This window comes from Rattus norvegicus, chromosome X, assembly GCF_036323735.1.
Source record: "Rattus norvegicus strain BN/NHsdMcwi chromosome X, GRCr8, whole genome shotgun sequence".
NCBI lineage: Eukaryota > Metazoa > Chordata > Mammalia > Rodentia > Muridae > Rattus > Rattus norvegicus.
This window is the reverse complement of record NC_086039.1, coordinates 116,382,047-116,391,392: the sequence shown is the minus strand read 5'-3', so window position 1 is coordinate 116,391,392 and position 9,346 is coordinate 116,382,047. Positions and strand designations below refer to the sequence as shown.

At 40.7% G+C, this 9,346-nt stretch overlaps 1 non-coding gene across 1 annotated transcript; it reads left to right on the top strand.

The window, feature by feature from the left end:
- The first annotated feature begins 5,337 nt into the window (after positions 1-5,337).
- Positions 5,338-5,463, top strand: LOC120099514 (small nucleolar RNA SNORA40). Its single transcript, XR_005498675.1, has one exon. It is a non-coding gene; the product is annotated as a small nucleolar RNA SNORA40 (small nucleolar RNA).
- The last annotated feature ends 3,883 nt before the right edge of the window (positions 5,464-9,346 follow it).

The window sequence follows — 9,346 nt, the reverse complement described above, 5'->3', positions numbered from 1 at the left end:
TTCCTGCTTTGTCCCTTCTCTCCCCATTCCCCTACCCCCTTCCCTCTAGGTGCTCATGGCAGGCCTCTACTCCTCTCCTCTTTTACTCCTCCTCCTCCTCCTCCTCCTCCTCCTCCTCCTCCTCCTCCTCCTCCTCCTCCTCCTCCTCCTCTTCTTCTTCTTCTTCTTCTTCTTCTTCTTCTTCTTCTTCTTCTTCTTCTTCTTCTTCTTCCTCTCTCTCTCTCTCTCTCTCTCTCTCTCTCTCTCTCTCTCTCTCTCTCTCTCTCCCCCCTTTCCCTTGTCTTGTCCTTTCATTAAACCTTTCTTCATGGAACCATGTTGGCCTGGTGTGGTTTGTCCAGACACAAGCTGAGATTTCTACCCCAACAGTGTGTGTGTGTGTGTGTGTGTGTATTGTGTGTGTAGTGTGAGTATGCATGTGTATGTGTGAGTATGTGTGTAAGTATGTGTGAGTATGTGTGTAAGTATGTGTGTGCATGTGTGTGTATGAGTATGTGTGTGCATGTGTGTGTGTATGAGTATGTGTGAGTATGTGTGTGTAAGTATGTGTGTGTAAGTATGTGTGTGTATGTGTGAGTACGCATGTGTATGTGTGTATATGTGTATGTATGTGTGTGTATGTGTATGTATGTCAGTATATATGTCTGTTTGTGAGTATGTGTGTGAGTGTGTGTGATCCATGTTTACTAGGCATTGAATTTGAGGCTTTGAGTTCTAACCCTAATCCCAGTACGAGCCTTAATTGTCAACTTATTGTATCTACCTCATAATTTATTTTCAAGCCAGAATTCATTATTTTTTAAAATTATGTTTTACATAATAATTGTATTCTCTGTATGATGAATTTGTTCCTTGGACTGACCTTTGATTCTACATTTCTATTTAACATGTTGCTTCTCATGTAATTAAAATATTGGTCAAGGAGAAAATCTTGGTAGCCCTGAGATGTTCTTTTAAATTTTTGTTCTTTTTTTTCTTTCTTTTTTTTTTTTTCTGGAGCTGGGGACCGCCGAACCCAGGGCCTTGCGCTTCCTAGGCAAGTGCTCTACCACTGAGCTAAATCCCCAACCCCCTCTTTTAAATTTTTGAACCAGGGAGTAAAAATTTCTATAAGCATTCCCATTGCTTAGTGAGGATTGTTTTTTATGTTTCCAACTCAAAATAAACACATATGTGAATATGGATGCTAATTTTTTGAATAGGCACTTAGGGAATAGTTTTCTAGCTGTAAAGGTTGCTCTGAGTCCGAATGTCCGCTGAGAAGAGCAGTCGTATCACAAAGACTTTGTCAAAAAGAAGTCAGTGAGACCTATCTACAGCTGTTTCAGAATTCCACTGAAAGCAAAAGTCATCGAAATGTATTTGAAAGGATTTGAGCATTGTAAACCAACATTAGCTCTATACTCTATAGCTTCACAGGAAGTCACTGTCCATCATTGGGTATGTTAAAATTTCAAGTGTGGCACCCATGGAGTGTCTTCCCGTCTTAGAGGAAAAGAGGAGGTGGGAATGGAGAGGGGGATATGAGGGTGGGGTTGGGAGGAGAGGAGGGGGACTGCTATTGGGATGTAAAGTGAGTAAATAAATTGAGGGAAAAGAGATCAAATGTCCTTGTGCCCTTTGTTTTCCTTGTATGTTAAAATATTCACTTGCTGCTCGGCATGTCAACACACACCTGTGAGTTCAGTTATTTGAGCCCTAAGGTAGGAGAGATCAGAGTTTGAGTCCAGCTTGGGCAAAGCATTCCTCTCCAAAAACTACCTGAATGGATGAATGAATGAATGAGTGCGTGAATACCATCTATTACTATTAAAGTGTCTGTTAGGGAGAAAGAACTGGAAGAGCTTGAAGGGGCTCGAGACCCCATATGTACAACAATGCCAAGCAACCAGAGCTTCCAGGGACTAAGCCACTACCTAAAGACTATACATGGACTGACCCTGGACTCTGACCTCATAGGTAGCAATGAATATCCTAGTAAGAGCACCAGTGGAAGGGGAAGCCCTGGGTCCTGCTAAGACTGAACCCCCAGTGAACTAGACTGTTGGGGGGAGGGCGGCAATGGGGGGAGGGTGGGGAGGGGAACACCCATAAGGAAGGGGAGGGGATGTTTGCCTGGAAACCGGGAAAGGGAATAACACTCGAAATGTATATAAGAAATACTCAAGTTAATAAAAAAAATAATAATCTTAACTAATCTTGAGATAGAATAAACTATTCTCTCAGTGGGCAAAAAAAATGTAATTCGTAATGATATAATAAAGTAATCTAAGGTAATGAAAAAAAAATAAAGTGCCTGTTAGGTACTGTCCTAAAATTATCCTAAGCAGCATAGGAAAAGAATATTTGCAGAGCACAAGGAGTTAGTTATCTACTACTAAACCAATGGCAAGATTAACACAAGTGAAATAATAAGAAAACAGTTCAAGATAAAAACATATTAAAGGCGTGTTGTGGGGATCAGAAAAACAATGCATAAAAATAATAGGGTTGAAACCCCCACGAGAGTGGGTCCTTTGTGAGGAGAGGCTCAAGGAGGTTTGCAAAATGGGTAAAGCATTAAAGGCTAAAAAGAAGCAAAAGTAAAAAGGTCTTCTTAGGAAGAAAACAAAAGGGGGTTTGAGTTGTGTTTTGGGGATTGGGCTTTCCTTCAGGGCTCCTAGGTCGCTATCTGCAAAACAAAAGCTAAGGATTTGCCCAAAATAAAGGACCCCTGATAACATCAATGGGTAAAAAGATTGATCTATTTAATCTATTGAAAAGATAAATTACCCTGGGTAGCAGGCCTCCTCCTGATTCAGTCAACTGTGGCCAAAAAAATATTTTTTTATTTTATCTTTTACTGACCACATAGAGACTTTTTTTCTTTGTCAATGTTGTTTTCTAAATAATACAACTACCATTTCCCAGGTATTTACATAGTATTAGGTATTTTAAGTCACGTGCCAATGACTTAAAGAACAGTGTTGGATTCACATAGGTTAGGTGCAAATGCATTTTCTATAAGGAACCTTAGCATCCACTGGAATTCAGGAAACTTCTACAGATTTCCAGTGTTGGGTGGGGACTATATTGGCTATCCTTACTATAGAAACAAAACATTCTTGTCTTACAGTCATTTAATACCAAGTTACAGAATATTTTCCTTTTATTTAGATAAATGTTGTGGTGCTTTTGATATAGCCTTATTAATTATTTCATGATGTCTATCTAATTAATTGTCACATACTACATTTTACTTTCATCTTTATATCTTTAGGTTTTAAACTTTAAAACAAACAAACCATGGTCTCACTATGTAGCCCTGCCTGGCCTAGAACTCAAAGAGATCCTCCTCTCTTTGCCTCTTGAGTGCTGGGATTAAAGACATATGTCACTATGTTTAGAATGGTTTTATTTTATAATAATAATAGTAATAATAGTGGTTGTTGTTATTATTATTATTGCATTGCTAACTCTGTCCAGATTTCGGGTTGCATTAAGCAGCCCAAATGCATCAGAATGAAAATTGCGTTCTCTTTATCAACTCACCACTGTGGTCAACAAAACAACCCATCCAAAATCTACTAGGAATATGTGTGATTAATTATTTCTGTATGTTTACTCAGGAGAGCAAGTGTGCGTTCTAGTTCATACACACAATGACTACCTATGGAATTTAGTTTACTACTTCCAGGACTCGGTTCTCCTCCTCTCAACATGATTTCAGATATGGAATTCAGGTCATCATTAGGCTAGGCAGCTGAGGTATCTTACTGGCCTTGTTTGTTTGTTTTTTGAAATCCAGTCTTGCACTGAAGCCTAGGTTATCCTGGAACTCAAGATGTTACTTCTTGTTGAATCTTCTAGGTGCTAGGATTAAAATAATATTTTGGCTTTAGAATAAGCATGAACAGGATTGTAACTTGCAAGGAGGTTGAGGTAGGTGAACATGTTAGTCCTTATTCATCATCTTGTAACATCTAGGTTATAAAGTATTCTTTTTTGGTGAAATATTCATCATGAAAACTTCATTGGAGCTTTACTTTCAAATATTTGAGGTTTTCAGTAAAGAAAGGTCTGCTAGAGATACTGTGAATAGTCTTCAGAATAAATTGTAAAGTACATTTTAAAACCCATAACGATGATTCTCAGGGTCCACATCACTAAGCAGGCTCTTAAAGAAACAGGAACCATTCATCAGTTATATTTCATTGTTTAACACTTGAGCACAGTTAGATCACGTTTTGGTGAATTTCTTGTTTTAGGGTGTGTGTGTGTGTGTGTGTGTGTGTGTGTGTGTGTGTGTGTGTGTGAGAGAGAGAGAGAGAGAGAGAGATAAAAATATACCACCATCTAAAAATGCTATCACAATTTACTCTTCCTCCAAAAATGCTCGTTTCAATATTTGGGTCTGTATTTACTAAATATGCAAATGACATAAAAAAAGCAGAGACATTGCCAACATTGGATGAATAGAAAACCTTGCAACACTAAGCTAACACAAAGAAGCCAGTTACATAGACTATGTATTATATGATTCTTGTTACATGAGATATACAAAAAGGGGGAGGGGGAACTAATGATTGCTAAAGAGGAGAAAAGTTGGAGCAAAATAGGGAATTATAGCTTATGGGGTAGGGGTTCCTTCTAGAGTTAATGAAAAAAAGATCCTAAAATTGATTATGTTGTTTGCATATGTTTATCAATTGACTAAAAATTTATTGAATTATAGAATTAAGAAGTGAACTATATGGTGTATGAATTGTATCTCAATAAATCTGTAAAAAGGGAGAGAAAAAGGGAGACAGGGAGGGAAGAAGGGGGAGGGGAGCAATTAGACAGCTCAGGCTCAAGGAAAACCAAAATGCAGCTACAAACCATGATGCAGAAAACCAGTAGAGGGTCTGCGACCACAAGAGACTAAACTCATAGAAATCAAAAGGGCTTTTGAAGCTACATAGTCCATTTTTTTCATTAGTGTGATCCCTTCTTTGGCATTTATTGAAAGAAAAACAAGTCAATTCAGTTTACCAAGAGTAAGATTTAATATAAATGTTACAACATTATTTTAAATTAAGCTGGAAGCAGAGTTCTGATAGCAAAAAGATGACAGGTTTCTTCTTTGATATTTTTAGAACAGTCTTAATTACCACATGACAACTAGTTCAAGGATTTAAAATATAACTTGTGTTTATAAAGTTAATTGGATATTTGGTCTAAGTACCCGAGAGGAAATGTCTTTGGAAAATGTCAAAGAAGGCTTTCTATAAGAACTCCCCCACCCCCCACCCCCCACCCCCACCCCCTACCCCCCCACCCCCACCCCCCACCCCCTGGCAGGCAACAATTCTTGGTAGCACTTGTGTGTGCTTTTGCCAACTGCTGGACAAAAGAATGAAAGACAGGTGCAAAAATAAATCCTCCTTTGCAACCCGGAACCCATTGTTCAGTAAGAGTTTTGATACATATAAAAGGAATATGATACTTTAACAAAAGGAAAGAGACATGCCTTGGTTAAATCGACACCCAGAGTGTGCTGGCTGGGTTGTTTACCACTGATATGGCCTCAACTTGGTACAAGGATGCAAGCAGAAGGAAAAGCTGTCTACCTACTACAGCCTCCCCTGGACACACTGAGCAGTATTATGGTTAGATCACTCCTAGTTAGTGGTTGAACTGCCACATGCTTTTAACTAAGGCCGGCAAAGTAGTAAAAAACCTATGTGTGGATGTGCACACATGAGTGCATGTTTCTGTGTGGGTGTACATCGGTGTGTAGGTCAGTGTTCATCCTCTGTGTCATTTTCATCTTACTTTTCCTGATAGATATGAGCTCTCATGGGTTTAGACTAGCTGGATAGACAGTGAGGAGTAAGTAGGGTTCTCTCTCTCTCTCTCTCTCTCTCTCTCTCTCTCTCTCTCTCTCTCTCTCTCCAAGCTTACCAGTAGGTGCCAGTGTACACAGATTTTTTTCATTTAAATGCTTGAAAGCTGTTTTTAAATTTAATTTTTTACTTATTTGTTTTATATCCCATTCACTGCCTCCCTCCCAGTCCTCCCTCCCACACTCCTTCCCTCTCTCCTTCCCCTTCTCCTCTCAGTGGGTAGGCCCCCTTGGTTATCTCCCAACCATGACATTTCAAATCTGTGTAATATTAGGCAAGGCACTTCCTTTCCCACTGAGGCCAGACAAGGCAGTCCAGATAGAAGGACATAGCCCACAAACAGGCAACAGCTTTTGGGATAGCCTCTGCTCCAGTTCAGGCCCCACATGAAGATCAAGCTGCACATCTTCTACATATGTGTGGGGAGGCCTACGTCCAGCCCGTGTATGTTCTTTGATTGGTGGTTCAGACTCTGAGAACCCCAAGGGTTCAGGTTAGTTGACTCTGTTGGTCTTCCTGTGGAGTTCTTATCCCCTGCAGTCCTTCCTCCTGTAATTCCATAAGAGTTCCCAAGCTCATCCACTGTTTGGCTGTGGTTGTCTGGGTCTGTCTGAGTCAGCTGCTGGGTGGAGCCTCTCAGAGGGCAACCTGCTCCTGTTTGCAGGCATAACAATGTATCATTGATAGTGTTAAAACTTGATACTTGCCCATAGGATGAGTCTCAAGTTGGGCCAGTTATTGGTTGGTCATTCACTCAGTCTGCTCTATCCCCCTGTGCCTGCATGTCTTTAAGACAGGATAAATTTTGGATTGAAAGTTTTGTGTGTGGTTTGGTGTCTCTATCACTCCACTGGTGTTACTATCTGACTACAGCAGGTGGCTTCTTCAGGATCCATATCCCCAATGTAGTGAGTCACAGCTGGGGTCACCCGCATTGATTCTTGGGTACCTCCCTTATCCCAGATCTCTGTCGTGCACATATCTTTTAAAGGACATATTTTTGTTTTTAGGTTTTCAAGACAGGGTTTCTCTGTGTATCCCTGGTTCTCCTGGAATTTGCTCTATAGACCAGGCTAGCTTAGAACTCAGACATTTGCCTGCCTCTGCCTCCTGAGTGCTGGACTTAAAGATGTGTGCCACCACCACAATCCAAAAATTACTTTTTAGTATTTTGAGATTATAATATTGTGCTCTTTACTTGATAAAAACTAAAGTCATTTGAGAGGAAGGAATCTCACTTAAGGAAATGCTTTCATAAGATCTTGTTGTAGGCAAGCCTGTAGGGTATTTTCTTAGTGATTGATGGATGAGCACCCCGCCCATTGTGGGTGGAGCTATCCCTGAGCTGGTGGTCCTGGGTTCTATAAGAATGCAGGCACAAGCTATGAAAAGCAAGTTAGTAAACAGCACATTTCTGTGGCCTCTGCATCAGCCTGCTCCTGGTTCCTTCCCCAGCTTCCCTCAATGACGAACACTGATATGGAAGGCTAAGCTAAATACCCCTTTCATCTCCAATTTATGTTTTGGCCATGATCAGAACTCTAATTAAGGCAAATTTTAAACATAATTTTATTCCTCAAACCTCTCTCATGTTTCTGTACCTCTTCCTTCCTCTCAAATTTATGACCTCATTTTCTTTAATTGTTGTTGTTGGTAGTGATGGTGGTGATGGTGGTGGTGTATGTGTGTGTTAGAGGTTTCTTGTTTGTTTGCCACCCACCTCCTTGCCCTGACGTTCCCCTACACTGGGGCATCAAGCCTTGACAGGATCAAGGGCCTCTCCTTCCATTGATGCCTGTTTGTTTGTTTGTTTGTTTGTTTGTTTGATTGGTTGGTTGGTTGGTTTGAGAGAGGTTTTACAGTGTAGCCCTGCTGGACTGTTGTTTGCCATGTCCACCAGGCTTCTCTTGAACTCACAGAGATCCTCCTGCCTCTGCCTCCTGACATCCCACATATATACCTAAATATATATATTCAATCTGTTCAGTTTGGATAACGTTACTCATATGCATGCTTTAAAGGCTGACCCTTTAGTAAGTAGTTGCTAACCACCATGATGGTGGAGGGGGGGGCTTGGCATTTAGGAAGAGGCAAGAGGGGAATATGACACATAAGACATTAAAGCAGAAAGGAAGCTGGGAAGGAGGGAGGGAGGGAGGGAACCAGCTTTTCAATGCGAATGGTTAGGACTCTGAAACCAGGTCCTTATGCTTGTATGGCAAACATGTTACCGAGTGAGCTATCACCCACCCCCATATAAAATTAAAATAAAAAATAAACATGGGCAAGAAAGATGGCTTAGTGATTAAGAGCATATCATTGCTCTTGTAGAAAAGTTGAGTTCAATTCTCAGCACCCACTCTGGGTGATTCACAATCTACCTGTGATTCCATCTCCAAGTGTGGGGACTATGTCTTTCTCTATAGGCTGGAACACACACACACACACACACACACACACACACACACACACACACACGTAACTAAAAACAATAAAAATAACTTGAAAGTAAAAGGACCATCAAACCCAGGTTGAAATCCTCAAGAAAGAATAGCATATGAAATAAGATCGGATGACTATGAAATATTTATGTCAGGAGTCGTCAGTGTTTGTCTAAAAAGGAATGGAATTTTTGTGTGTGTTCCCAGATGATGGTTGTGCTGGTAGGAGGGACTACTCCAGGTTCTGGGGAATGGTTGCCAAATGTTCTCCCCTTGAGCTATGCCCCAGCCCATACATTCCGAGTATTCCTTGCATACAGGTCATATAAACTCTGTTTTAAGGATTCACGTGTTGTAACACAGAAGCATCCTTATAAAGTAGGCAAGCGTGCGTTTGTGTCATAGTCCAAGTTCTGATAAGAATAAGCAGTAACAGGTGACGGTACCTCTAGGGTTGGCCACTCTATCTTATCACTCTGCTTAGCTCAGTATGATCTGAGCTAAGACCATCCAGATAGAATGCTCTTCATTCCTTGCTCTTTTTTTGATGCTGGGGATCTAACTAAGGGCTGGGCATAGAGACGACTTCTATCACCTAGTGAGATATCCAGATTAGAGTTGTTTTATTTTTCTAGTTCTTTTTTTTTACATTTGTTTTTCTGTTGTGATTTAGAGACATGGTCTCCATGGTGTAGCCCAGGATGATCTCTTGCTGACTAGATAGCTCAGGCTTGCCTGTATGTACAGAGGCACTCCTTTTTCAGCTTTCTGAGTATCGGATTGCAGTCACTGCTCCTGGCTCCAGAATTATATGTTCCTAGATGTTCTTTGAAAAACGAGTATACAAAGTATTCGGTTTCATGATGCCATTTTGAAACAAAGTTTGAGTTTATTTTCCACTGTACATAATCTCCCTGATTCCCCTTCCTCCCTTTGTGTCCTCCCCACACCTTCCTTTCTGCTTTCTTTTCTTATGTGTCACATTCCTCTCCTTCCCTTCCTAAACGCCCCTCCTCCCCCTTCAAGGGTGCCCTTTCC